This window comes from Rhineura floridana, chromosome 3, assembly GCF_030035675.1.
Source record: "Rhineura floridana isolate rRhiFlo1 chromosome 3, rRhiFlo1.hap2, whole genome shotgun sequence".
In the NCBI taxonomy this organism is placed as follows: Eukaryota; Metazoa; Chordata; class Lepidosauria; order Squamata; family Rhineuridae; genus Rhineura; species Rhineura floridana.
The window spans coordinates 120,602,057-120,616,720 of NC_084482.1; the positions used below are offsets into that span (position 1 = coordinate 120,602,057).

Sequence of the window (14,664 nt, forward strand, 5' to 3'; positions counted from 1 at the left end):
TGTCATCCTCACCCCTCCCAGTAAGCAGCAGTGACTCACCTGCCAGGAGGTCAGGTAAGCGGTTCACCTCACCATGCCTTCAACATCTCACTGCTGCTCATTCACTGATCTGTCTGGCACCTGCTGACTGCTATAAATACTAAATGACAATAAATAAATAACAAAGAACAAACAAACCTCACCATGGTTCACATGGTAGAATGTGAATGGATGGGACAGAATTCAGGAGGAATTATGGAGGATGCCACTCTCCCCACCACCACCACCAGCATCTGCCCTCTGAGATGGCACCTCACTCTGCCTAATGATAGGGCTGTCCATCAATGATTCTACTTCTTTATCTGACATACGCACACCCATGGTATGCCTAGATGCTGTTCCCCTCAGATTGAGAGATATTTCTGCTCAAAGGCCAAGTGGATATGCTTCTCAGCTGAGACGTGGTGAGAGTTGCACATGGTACATGTTGCACGTGTCCATTCTGCATTTTTAGTACATAAAAATTGTTGTAATAAGTTTGGGGAGAAATGTTGTTCAGCAGCGGGAAATCCACATGGAAAGAAATTTGATGAGGACAATTAACAAAAATGACACTGTTTGCAGAGGAAGGAAAACCAACCATGAATAGAGGGTTGGGGTGGTTTTTTAAAGCTCTTCTGATGTGAACTGTTTCAGTTATGTCAAAGTAAATGGCCCCTCCCATGAATCCACCAGTTCCAGACCCAGTGTAAACTGAGCCATGTGAAAACAGTATACATGGTATCCATTCTTGGGCTATTCAGAATCCAGGGCAACTATTCTTATGTAACCAAAAAAGAGATACATTTCTGTCAACCTGCTTACAGGCTAATTACATTTTAAACCTTTGAATCCAAACCTATTTTTCCCCCAAGTGCAATCCAGAATTTGGAGGCAGGGTCCCTGCATTCAAACTGATGTCTTCTGGGCAGGGTTAGAAACAGTGTAGGCTGATCATTGGTGCAAATGTGGCATTGTCCAACCTCACTCTACCACCAGCCAGTACCAATCTGCCTGTCTTCCTGCTTACAGCCAGTCAAGTAGGTGGTCCTAGTTGTCAGCTTCCTACTCCTTAGTCCCAGTGTTACTACTTGTAGACCTCAGCAGGGAGGAGAACAGGGGCAACACTAAATTAGTTGGCTCTGCTTGTCATTGGCTCTGGATCCGCTCTTGTTTGGCACTCTGCACTCTGCCTTACCAGTCCCAATAACTAGAAAGATCTGTGAAAGCAGCACTAGAAAGCAGCTGTCATTGGAAACTTCACCAGTGGTAGTAGATCAAACACTTTCCCCCTGTCTAACTACACCAAATCACCCCAGGGCCCCCATTTCAAACCCTTTGCCCTGAAACCAATAAAATACAAAAACAGCAGGTAAAAGGCCTGCTGTATTTTCCTGTTTGTTTGATTAAATGTGTCATTTTACAACTTTTTGTTGTTGCTGTTATGTGCCTTCAAGTCGGTTATGACTTATGGCGACCCTATGAATCAGCGACCTCCAAGAGCATCTGTCATGAACCACCCTGTTCAGATCTTCTAAGTTCAGGTCTGTGGCTTCCTTTATGGAATCAATCCATCTCTTGTTTGGTCTTTCTCGTTTTCTACTCCCTTCTGTTTTCCCCAGCATTATTGTCTTTTCTAGTGAAACATGCCTTCTCATTATGTGGCCAAAGTATGATAACCTCAGTTTCGTTTTAGCTTCTAGTGCAGAGCTTGGAAAAGTTACTTTTTTGAACTACAACTCCCATCAGCCCAATCCAGTGGCCATGCTGGCTGGGGCTGATGGGGGTTGTAGTTCAAAAAAGTAACTTTTCCAAGCTCTGTTCTAGTGATAGTTCTGGTTTAATTTGTTCTAACACCCAATTATTCGTCTTTTTTGCAGTCCATGGTATGTGCAAAGCTCTCCTCCAACACCACATTTCAAATGAGTTGATTTCTCTCTTATCCACTTTTTTCACCATCCTACCTTCACATCCATACATAGAGATTGGGAATACCATGGTCTGAATTATCCTGACTTTGGTGTTTAGTGATACATCTTTGCATTTGAGGACCTTTTCTAGTTCTCTCACAGCTGCCCTCCCCAGGCCTAGCCTTCTTCTGATTTCTTGACTATTGTCGCCATTTTGGTTAATGATTGTTCCAAGGTATTGATAGTCCTTGACAAATTCAATGTCCTAATTTCTCTTAATACAAACATCAATATTGTAAATGCAAGATGCCACCTTTAAAAAAAGGTTAAAAATGTGGTATATGAAAAAGCCCTTGAAACACATTGATTTCAAGTTAGATGGATGTAAGAGGCAAGACTCTTTGAGAAATGAATCTGAGCACATAGTAGGAATTATTTCACATTCTGATTGAAAATAGGCTGAAAGGATTTGCCAAGCCACAAAACTCAGGCAGCATGTTGGCATCTTACAACTCCATAGTAGCAAGCATTTCCTGCCCCCATGTTTTTCTTTCACTGCAAGATGGCTAGATTTCAATTGACCTTATCAGCTGTTCTGCACTCCTGATGGTTCCCCCATCCCACAGCTGCAGTTTTCAAGCTCTTCAGGTCTAGGATCTGCCTGTTGCCCAAAGTTGCATCACAGAACTCACTTTTCATGGTTTTACATAACATTTGGGGTACTTTTTAGTCTATAAGATCAAGCGATGTATCATTCACTGAAAAGTTTCATTTCTGAAAACAGACAATCAGGGCTGTTTATTCTCTGACAGCCATGCTGGCTGGAGCTGATGGGAGTTGTAGTCCAAAAAATATCTGGTGGGCATAGGGTTGTGGAAAGCTGCTGTAGACAGTGGGATGAACTGGGTGCCCTCCTCCAGCTGCACACGTCATGTCACGCTCTGCAGAAAGCTGTCCTTGTAACCCAGGGGCCGCAATGGGATGTCAGGCATGTTTTATTGCCTGTGAGTGCACGGCACTTTGGGACACATCTCTCTCTCTCTCTCTCTCTCTCTCTCTCTCTCTCTCTCTCTCTCTCTCTCTCTCTCTCTCTCTCTCTCTCTCTCTCTCTCTCTCTCTCTCTCTTTTCTCATTCTGTAAGGATTTGAAGCCTGCTGGGCTGTAATGCAGCCTGTGGACATTCTAATCCTGCCCACTGCTTCCTTGACTCACATTACAATCAGACAACCCACTGGCTGCTTCGATATGTGTGTGGAAGTGGGAGGGGAAGAGGGAGAGGAAAGGGGAGGGAGCTACCATTCACTGTAACAGCCCTGAGAATTGCCTTCTGTGTCCTCAGAAATTCAACAGTATGCTGAAGGAGAGACAAAACTTGGAGAGGAAGCACAGCCGAGGATAGATACTCCTGCTGATCCCCATCCCTTGTTTCTTCACTCGCTTCTCTTTGCAGGTAATGCTATGACTCTTTCTCTTCTGGGTGACTGCAAGAAGGACCCATTTCTTTGACTTCTGGTGTATGCCAAGTCACCATCATTTTGGGGGCACACTGGATGTGTATGTATGTGTTGCAGAGCCTTCTTTTAACTATAGGAGGGCTACATCTCACCTATTATCCTGGTGATATAACTGTCAGAGCAAAGTATCTAGAGTAAAAAGTTACAGGGGAACTGTCTCAGTCAGGAGCCAGCACCAAGAATAGACCTGGGAGGAAAGTCTCAGATGTGCTACTTTATTTTGATGGTAAAATAAACAGCGTAAACATTGCTTTGAAAGCCTCTCTCACACACAGCCAAGGTTGTTCTGAGACAAATTTCATAGTAATCTCTCTGATTTCTAAGAAATGCAGTTTCTAAGAAATTGCCAGAGGATCTTGTGGCAGGACCTTGATAAGCCCCTCTCCTGGCTTATGGCAAGTGTTACTTTTTAAGGCCATGAGGGTGTGGAGGTTAGAAGAATTTGTTGCCTTCATTTACTTTAATACAGTCACAGTGCTAACTGCAACATGATATGTGATGGGCTGATACATGCGGCTGGATCAATACCTGCCACTGCCGTTGTTCTGAAGCAGCAAGAAGTGGAAGGAAAAATTAAAAATCACCTTGAAAAGAAGAGATAGTGTGATAGGAGACAGCCCAGCATGGACGCTTGGCAACCTTAAATCTATAGAACCAATGAATGCTGAAGACACAAGAACATTTTGGAACTGATACGTTAGAATGCACAGAATGGACATTTATCAGTTTTCCTCTACATCCATGAGGGTGATTCTTTTATTATTATTATTATTAAAAAGTTCACTATCTTATTATGAATCTCTCCATTTTCATCTTAACAGTTGAGGAGATGTGACTTTTTCAACACCAGATTAAAGCAAATGTGGCTTTGTAAAAATAAGCACAAATTTAGGGAAGTTTGAAAGGTATGTTATGCATAGGATCATAGGGAGCTGCCTTATGCCAAGTCAGACTCACGGGCCCACAACTCAGTATTGTCAACACTGACTGGCAGCCCCTCTCCAGGATTTCAGGCAGGAAGTCTCTCCCAGCCCTACCTGGAGATTGAACCTGGGACCTTCTGCATGCAAAGCAGATACTCTGCCACTGAGCTGTCCCATTTGAAGATTTCAGAAACTTAATTTTGTGAAGTCTTTTTAATTGGAGGATATTTTTATAGTTCCAGCTGCATTATAATGGATGCTGAAGCATGCCCTCTGTAGAAATACTGCTCCATTTTCTTGTCCTTTTGTGGTTCCCTGCTTTTCTTTTAGCCACTAAATCTTTAAGCAATTGCCCCTCTTGTTGCACATATGAGAAACGAGCACCCTGTTGCTCTCATGTTTTATGCACTAATCCCATACAGAGCCAAAAATGCCATTGTGGGAGTAATTTATTCTGGGAATGTGTAATAATGAGAAATGGAGGAAAAGGAAATGTGCATCTCGAGACATCATGGGCTGGGTGTGGATGAGGTGCGATGGAAACTGGTGATGTCTAAACCACAGCCAAAAAGATATTTCAGTTGAGAATGCTGAGCTGGGGCTGCGAAATGCAATTCACTTGGAGTACCTGTTGACTTTCCCAATGTGAAAACGCGCTGATTTACGAAGCTACTGCATAGAGTGACTACAGACAATATATGCAATCCTGTTTGGAAGCTAAAGAAGAGAGTGGTAAGAAGATGCTTACATATGAGGGAGGGAGAATCCAATGCCCAATAGATGTTGAAATTAATTTAGCTAGAGAAGAAAATACCAATCAGCCAACTGGCCCCATCCAATAGTGTTTTAGGAACTGCATTTTTTACTGTGTTTTTATTAGCTATTATAAACCAACCTGGGAATGTTGAAGGGCAATATAAAATTTTTAATAAATAAATATTCTAGAACATATTAAATCCATAGCTACAGGTGCTTTTTGAACGGTCCACATAAGTCCAAAACAGACCAAAAATGTTTGGAGAGGGAGACAAAGTGGCTCCTCTTCAGATGTCCAGTACATCAAAAGTGCAATGCTCTTATATCCCCTAGTTCCCCAAGAACCATGGAAGGTTAGCAGGGGCACAATTTAAAACTAAGTCTGTGCCTGTAATCATTCCTGGATCAGCTAAGTATTGCCTGCTGATGAAGACTCACACCATATATTAAATGGTGTATTAATGGACACCCACACATCCATACATGGATGTCTACATCTGTCACCAACAGAGGTGTACTTGCAAGCTCATGGGCTGCCCTAGAGACACGGGGACATTGTCCTTTGCACCATCAAGAGAGAAAACAGCAATAGGACACAGTCTCCAATTTGAGGTCAGAAGCACAAGTCTGTATTTATTATGAGAGAGAAATTATTTAATAAATATGCAAAGTGGATATAGCTATGTAAACACACAGCCCACACAGCCAGTATGGTGCAGTGGTTAGAGTGTCAGGCTGGGACCTGGGAGACCAGGGTTCAAATCCCTGCTTGGCAGTGAAGCTCACTGGGTGACCTTGGACCAGTCACGGTCTCTCAGCCTAATGTACCTCGCAGGGTTGTTGCGAGGATAAAATTGGGAGGGGAGAACCATGATTACATGCCACCTTGAGCTTCTTTGAGAAAAAGTGGGATGTAAATGTAATTAATTAAATAATTAAATAAATAAAATAAGGCGCAGCCTGCATCAACAGCTAATTGAAGGTTTTCTACTGGAGAGAAAGTGAAATAGACGGGGGGGGATTATTGTTGCCATGTAAGAACAGAGGAGGGCTTTAGGGATCTGGCAGGCTGTAATGGAGGCAAACTCCATTTTTTTGTAAACTCAAAATGCAAACAATGCATGTTTGGGCCACACGAGTGGAGTGGAGAGCTAGGAGAGTGAGGTCAGGAATATGAGAGAGAAAGATGAGGAATGAAGTCCCACTATTCCAAAGAGGGGAGAAGGAGTAGGGGCTCTTTCTCAGGTTTCATAATGACCCTGAAGTCTTAGGTAAGGGCTGGATATCTAGGGTCCTTGGAGTGGTTCAGTACAAATTCTTGGGGATCAGTCACTCTGTCTCTCTGATAACCCACCTGTTCTCAGTTGGGAGAGGGGGAGAAGACAGATCTGAGGTAGGGTCCATTGCCTCCGGGTTGCCCCAGGGTGGGTTGGTCTCTTTGAAGGGCCCTGGATTGGGGCCATAGGGCAGATGAGGGGGGCTCATGAACGGGAGGCCGATGCCTATTGGGAAACCTGATTGTCGGGGGGGGGGAGAATGCTACAAAAGAAGCTGAGATTGGCCATGTCAGCACAGGTATGAACACATTGCAATTGTAAAGGGGCTCCTTTAGGATACAGGCGGTGCTAGTTGAGCAGAGATGCTATATTTGAAAGCCCCTGAAGAAAAGTGAGATGATACCAAGAAGCTGTAATTTAATCTTTGCACACACCGTTTCCTGTCTGGCACTTATAAATTGTTTCTTCACTGTCCCCACTGAGATGTTAACACCTCTGCATGGGTGTGAACAGAAGATTTACAGCACCTCACAAACACCTCAGCCACTTGGAGGAAGGAGCAGGTTGTTATTCTCTAGGGAGCAAAGCTGGACACAAGATGCATATGCTTTGCCGAGGTGTTACTGCAACTTGTTTTGATATTTGGCAGCAGAAAGCTGTTCATTTCATTTTGAAAACACACCACCACCACCCCCTTTAAGAATTCACAGTTAGAATTATAACCATGTCAACATGTGGGTATGTGGGACTAATTCCATGCCACTGAGATCCAGAGAAACGTTGCTAATAGGGAGATCCAAAAATAACCCAAATAAATATAATTTTATATTCAGCAACCACGTAACAAGATGGGAATCCAGTGGTAGATTGGCATGTGCTGGATATGGCAAAAATGTGTCTGCAAGCCTGTTATTTGGTACATTTATTTATTTATTACATTTATACCCCGCCTTTCTAGGGTGAATCCGTACAGCCATTATTGTAAATTATTGCAATTCAGGGACATAGATTAAGTGCATCCTGGTTAACTTGTGGCTGTGGAGAAGCATCATGCTGTTCAGTCCATGATTTGGTTGCAAAGATTCCAACAATGGATTGACAGTAGTAAATGTTGTTTGACGTGCAAGTCAGCTGCATGGTGAAGCCATCACACACTGCTTTACCAAGCGTCCGGGACATCCTGGATGCACACAGTTCAAAATTTCTGCCTCACTAAAATGGTTGTGTTACGTTTACTAGGTACTCAGAGGTCAAATCCTCACAGGATTTTGATCTCACTTTGCAACCTGACAACCTTACCTACTAGCGATGGAGTTCGCTGGATGGTGCCAATCCACATGCATTTCAATAGTCCGTCGTTTCTTTCCCAGTCCATCCTTTTTCTGTTTCTGCTTTCTCTGGCACTTGCTGATTTGATCTGCTGTGTGGGTTTTTGGGTGATTCAACCCGCAGGTTTTTTTTTTCAGGTTGCAAAAATTACATAATTGTTTTCATAGATACTTACATAAATGACAGCATTCCATGTAGTTTTCTGGTGGCAGAGAAAAACATTGCATAATTTTTAGGTTACTGACGTGAATGAATGATCACAGTGTTCCATGTGATTTTTTGTTTTTTTTCAGTCACACAGTGACACTCACTCACTCTCTCACACACACACATTTAGCACAGAGAGAGAGACAGAGACAGAGAGAGCCCTTGGTTAGCACAGGACAGCAGCAACGAAAGAGGGGCGGGGGTGGAGCGAGGCGGGTAGCGTGGGTCAGTCTCATCATTGTAATGTTTCCCTCACAAGAGATTCAACATGCTCTGAGATACGTTGTTTGAAAAACATGACATTGCAGGATGATTTGACAATTAATATTGAAGTCATATATAGCCATTTTTTTGCATTGTATTGCGATAATAACAAAAAAAAATCATAATATATAATGGACAAATGGAAATCCTGTGGTTGACACAACATCTTAATTATGAAAAAATTATGTAAAATAGGATTTCGGGGAAAAAATCTTGCCGATTGCAGTTGTGGCCTCAAAATCCGTGCCGATTACAGCCACGGCCCGCCGCAAGAGATTGGTGCCATTGGTGCCGCTTCAGAGGGATAGCAAACTAGTGAATTCAGTCGGGATCTGGTACCAGCTTTCATTTTGTTGGATATTATCCTCCATCCCTATTACCTACCCAAATTCCTCTAAAACTTGTACCTTTACTTACTGAGAAGTCTAATAAGGCAGATGTATACAACATGAATGACACCATCTCAGTAACCACCAGTAGTGTAGTAGCAAATTCAGAAGTGCAGGGTCCCTTCATGTTAGTCATAGCTGTGCCCCTTGCCCCTTTTTTGCTGCTGGGATGAGAATGAGAAGCTTGTTAATGCCTTCTCCCATAACAACAGACGTCCCTAGGAGGCCAATCAGCATGAAAGGGCAGAGTGTTTGCTACTGAGAAGAGTCTTCTCAGTGGCTGATTCAATTCCTTTCACTCAGATTGGCTCCTATCAGCAGGAAAGGGCAAAGAAGCATGCTAGAAGACTCTTCACAGTGGCTAACACACTCCCCTTTCATTCTGACTGGCTCGTAGGATGCTGGAGACATAGGAACCCTGCTCCCAAAAAAGTAAGGGCTCTAAGACCCTCCAAGACCCCAGACAACTATACCCCTGGTAACCACTGTGTGTGCATAACAGTACATGTGTGCCTAGATCTAAGATAGCAGATACTCTTTATCCTATGAAAACATTGGCTCAATTTGCACATAAGGCTAAGCCAAACCACAGTTTAGCGTGATTGCTCAAGTCTTCAGGCTGCCAGAGATGAGACTGCAGCTGCTTTGCTTCCCTTCTGGTTCTGCTGCTATAATCTAAGCCATGGTTCAGTTTAGCATGTAGTCCAAAGTCAGGCTCATGGTTTCTCTCCTCCACACAAACCACAAGGTGTAAACCAAAAGAAACCTTTGATTTGTCTGAAGCAAGACAACTATGATCCCAGGTTCAAATGACTTGTAAGCCAAATCATAGCTTAGCTCACAGCAACACAGCAGCAGCAGGACCAGAGGAGAAGCAGAGCGTTTATGAGCTCCTCTCCAGGAACCCACACACTCTTCTCCAGGAACCCACATGCTCATCCATTCATCCACTTATCTAAGACATGCTTTGGCTCAGTGTTGTATTTGAACCAGATCATTATCTAAGGTATACAACATGACTACTGGACAGGCAAAACAGTAATGAATGCTTTTACTCAAATGTCACCTGTTCTTCCCCTGCATACATATGGATAAAGATGACACGATAAGAAATGCTGCTGAATATATGTTTACTAAATTCTTTCCACCAAGGATGATTAGGCAGTATGCATTCCAATACTCAATGAACAGGGCTTTTGCACACCAACACTACTATACAGCCAGAGGGCTGGGAAAGCCATGAATTCCTTTATGCTGCTGAATCACACCAATGCTCTCTCTAGCCCAATATTGTCAACCTTGATTTGGTGCACCTCTCTAGCATCCCAGGCAAAGGTCCTTCCCAGCTCTTTAAGAAAGACCCTTTCAAGGGAGATCCCTTTGAGTAGTGATTTTGGGGCTGCCTTAATACAAAATGGGTGTTCTGCCACTGAGACATTGCCCCTCCCTGAGTAAGACCTTCTCTCAGCCTTCAGCTGTCAGTCCCAGACAATAACAATAATTTCCACAAACTCGCCAGAGTGTATACTGTGAACATTTTATTTTATTAAAGCTTAGTTTTCACCATTTCAAAAACAGCACGAAGCATAACCTTTTGATATGAAATATCCCATATCTGTGATGGGAAAAGAGAACAACAATTCCCCATCTGCCTTTCCAGCAATTTTTATTATCCTACAACTTTGATCATGTCTCCTTTGGGGGAAAAACAATTCCAGGCCTTTCTGCTCCTGACCATTGAAATCCCTGAGATTAAAGGAACCCCCTAAAGCCTTCAGACTCGGACATCCATTCTTTCAAGCATACTCTGAGCACTCTGGTACTCAGATCAGCCAGGCCACCACCCTGTTTTATGTGGCCATTAACCATTCTTTCACATTTTGTCATCAGAGCCAGATAAAATCCCCAAGAGGAAGAGTGGGGGGAACAGGGAAGGGTGTACTAGTGGTCATATATAGCCCATGTTCAGCTGGAATTGCCAGTAATTTGGCTTGTGATTTACTTGCTATGACTAGACTTCAAAAAGTATCTCAATCTTGTTTAACTCCGGTGCATACATCTGGACTTCTCCATTTCCTTCCCCTATTTCAGCTCCATGCAGTTATCATTGGATGTTTCTGAAGTTTGCTCAGGTTTTGGGGCCGGCTTGTCGGGTGGTATGTTGGTGTGAGGGGGGAAGCTGACTTTAGAAACAAGGCCTCAGAAGCAAAAGAGAAGAAAATAAAATAAAATAAAAACCGAACATCGTGCAAAATGATGTTTAACAGAAAATTGCAGAGGTAGGTTATAGACTTATGAGCACTAGACTCTTCTTCTGGATACTACTTTTTGAAATTAAAAGACTAACTCTGTTCTCTTGATATCAGTCCTGGAGACATTGCTTGCACCATTTACAACCCCCCACCCATTTTGTTTGTGTGTTGCTTGATCTATTGGTGCTACTCTCCTAGACTCAGAAGCCCTGCTGCATCTGTGGAAACTCTAGACAGCCCTTTGCAAAGCAGTCATTTTATCTCTAATTCAGATATGAGGAATCTCCAGCTCAGATACAGATCTATCCTATGTAGTAGGGGTACACATTGGATTTGGAATCCCAATTTGGGATGCCTCAGAGGTATTGGGGCTTGTCAGAGATGAAGCAGGATCTTTATGAAGCATCACCTCAGTGATCTAGTCATCAAAAAATGTTGTGGACAAGCACCTGCTGAAAGTGAAAGCAATATTATTCAGCTTACCACAACAGGATGGAATGATGGGGGAAAGACCAAACACTAGAGGACATGGAGGAAGACCTATGTTGTGACTGACAGGTCTAGTGTGTAATGAGAGGAGATCATTTTAACTAGGAAGCGAATCCCTTTCAGTTCTTTCTATCCCAGAATTAAATTTAGAGGCGCCTAGCACAAAATCTTTCTGCACCTATATGTCTGCAATTAGGCAGGCTTCTTACAGAGGAGTCCCTCTCTCATGCCTTCAGTTATCATACCAAAAACACTAGGGGACATTAAGTGATTATTTTTCACTCATCCCAATCTGTAACGGCTGTCCTTGCAGGAAAACCACTGCAGCTATCTTTCTGAAATTAGGCAGGATTTATGCCCTCAAAAGAGTTGACTGCATCAAAATTCTATCTAATCCTGTCCAAAAATTAAAAAGCTGGAGACCATTTATTTTTGGGGCAAAATAATATTTTAAAGGTATTCAGCATAAAAGATGCTGGACCTTGATTCTGTAATTTGACAGGTTTTACTCGTCTCTGGATGGGATACTATGCCTGCAAATTTGATCCACCTCTGACAAAAGTGGGAAAAGTTACAATTTTTGTTTTGTTTTCCTAATAGTGAATGGGTGTGATGGGACTGATGTGGACTCAAACTCCCAAGCCAAATTGGTGTAAATTGAATAGGGCTGTTTTGTGAAGCACTGAATTGAAGTCCAACCAAATCTTGTAATGGGTGCACACCCCCTACTATGTAGTCAGCATGCCTTCTTATATTCTAAAGATTGAATGGTAAGCCTTTGCACGCTAATCTTGCATATAACATAAATGTTCCCTGTGCTCTGTATGTCCTTCAGGAGCTAGAAAGAACCAGTAATCTCTTTATGTGATGTATGACTTCTTTCTATAGAATTTATGAAGAATAGATACAATTTAGATATAATCACTATCATTTATTTAATACGTTATGATACTAAGATAACGGATGTTTGACATTTCTATAGGTTGATGGCTTCTCTTTTGTCTGAAACTACTAAATATTTGTCTAACAACTTTTCTCATTATTTTGTATTCCATGTTTAAACTATTTGGAAATTATTTTTCTTTCTTTTTTGTATATCATCATTTGTAAAGACTTATAATCTATAGCCTTTTATTTCTGGCTCCTCCCCCCCTTGACACTTTTAGGTTGCAAATATCTTGTCCTCAAAGGGACATTCTTTTGAGAAGACTTGAACAGAAATGCACTCTTAATGTTCTTAATATTTTGATTGGTACTATTAACACTTGTATCTTTCATTTAATCTTAACTAACTCCAAACTTTTCTATATTTTTTAATTTTCTGTTTTCTAAAGGGAAAGAAAAATATCAAGTGGCTACATGATCTCATGGTCATATTCTCAACATGTCCTTATTTTCATTTTTCAAACAAAGATTTTTACACTGTCATTTTATCGTATAGATAAAGGGAAATACGGTTTTGTTGCCTTTGTTTTGCTGTATACTGGTTTTATTAGATTACAGTTGCTTTTTGTACACCAGCTCAGATGTAAAAAAAAAATTGATGCAAAGGATACTGATGTACAAAACAACTAAGGTACCACATACTGATGTACTGTTGCTTTTTGTACAACAGCTTATATGTACAAAACAACAATAGCAACAACAACAAAAGAAATACATCAGTATTTAAAAACACAATCAGATAAAAAACCTGTATACAAAAAAAGTCAACAAAATCAGCCTTCCATGTATTACTAATTACTAACTCTTGCATGGTCATCAAAATACAGTAATGTTCACATGTGAGTGGGTTTTCAACCAGAGGGGGTACCATAACTGAGAGTTCTACTAAGATTACATGCCGTCAAGGTCCTTAAGGCACAAAGAATGTACTTCCAGGAAAATATCCTCTGCCAGCTTAAAGGACTATGGCTTGACACACATATGAGAGGAGATGGGGAATCTATGACAACTCCAGATGTTGTTGATCTCCGATCAGCTCCAGCCCCAGACAGCATGAGCAATGGGTGTGGATGATAGGAGTTGTAGTACTGCGACATCTGAAGAGTCACAGGTTCCCTACCCTTGATGCAGGGCCAGGCTTGCAGAGGTTACCAATGCAATACCCACAGGTACCAGTATGCCCAACAGTATCTCTGTTGGTGCCCGTGAAAGGTATCAGTACTATTTCCTCAAAAATTCACAATGCACAAGAGGCTATTTCCTCTTCCTGCTCGGTTCCTGTTTGCACTGGCTCAGTCTCTCCTATACTGAACATGCCCCCTTAAACATGCCCACATTTTACTGGATGTCAGGATTGGCCACCCTCCCTCCCTCCCTTCTTTTCTGAATACAGGAGAGTTGCAGAGAGCTTCTCTCTGTGAGCAAGCACAACAATGACTGATATAGGTACTTTTCGTACATTGATGGGGATGGGGTGGGGGTATGCCTGCACCATTTTGTGGTCTTGTCTTTTTTTCTGCCCTTTTAGATGTGACAGTCATTTTGTGCTATGCCACAATCACTACAGCAGCCATATTGATTAATGGCACAAACCCGGCAGCCATTTTGTGGTTGGTGCTCCTGGCACTTTCTCAAAATTCCAAATGTGCCCACTGGCCTAAAAGGCTGGTGACTCCTCCCTTATAATAATAACTAGAACTTGTAGTGTATTGACTTCCAAACACTGCTGCAATAGTCTCTTAGCAACTCCATTTCTGCAAAGGGAGCTACTGTACTGTGCCCAGCCTCAATTTGAGGTAGTACAAGGTACATATTCTACAGGCTTTGGAGGCTGGAGTAGGACTCTCAATCCAGGTATCAGACGTGAGCATAATTTGACTGCTAACTCTGTTTTTGGATGCCAGACCTTCAGAATGGAATGGGATGTGCTCAGGTCTCCCTCTATGGAAGAGCAATCCTAGCCCCACCTGGGACTTTTTCCAGACTCTTCAATTCCTCTTTGAAAAGTCTGTTATAGAACATATTCTGCCAAGCACAGTACTCTAGGGCAACACAATATATGCTCTAGCTAGATTTACACTTGCATCAGTTCTATAAACGGACAGATAACAAAAAACCTCTTCAGTGTTTGCTTAGGGTTGCTGTTGTTTCTCTGATTTTGGCTCTGTGTCTATAACAGTTGCAACAATGAGCAGAAATTCAACAGATGCTGCTTCCCATCCCCACCTTCATGCTGTGGAACATTGTACCTATACTGCAGCTAAGGGCCAAACTAGGTATGACATTTTGTTGCATGGTTGCTGTCCTTACTTGGTTGATGTTTCAAATTTTTTTTTTAAAAGCTGACACCTGGGTTGGGGCTGCAGCAGGACCATAGCATTGGTGGAGGGG

The 14,664-nt window shown here is 42.2% G+C and overlaps 1 protein-coding gene across 1 annotated transcript in view; it reads left to right on the forward strand.

Moving 5' to 3' along the window:
• The first annotated feature begins 3,247 nt into the window (after positions 1 to 3,247).
• Positions 3,248 to 14,664, forward strand: part of HRH2 (histamine receptor H2) — a 52,993-nt gene continuing 41,576 nt past the window's right edge. The window contains 1 exon segment of the mRNA XM_061617515.1: positions 3,248 to 3,378. The gene's annotated coding sequence lies outside the window, so the exon portion shown is untranslated.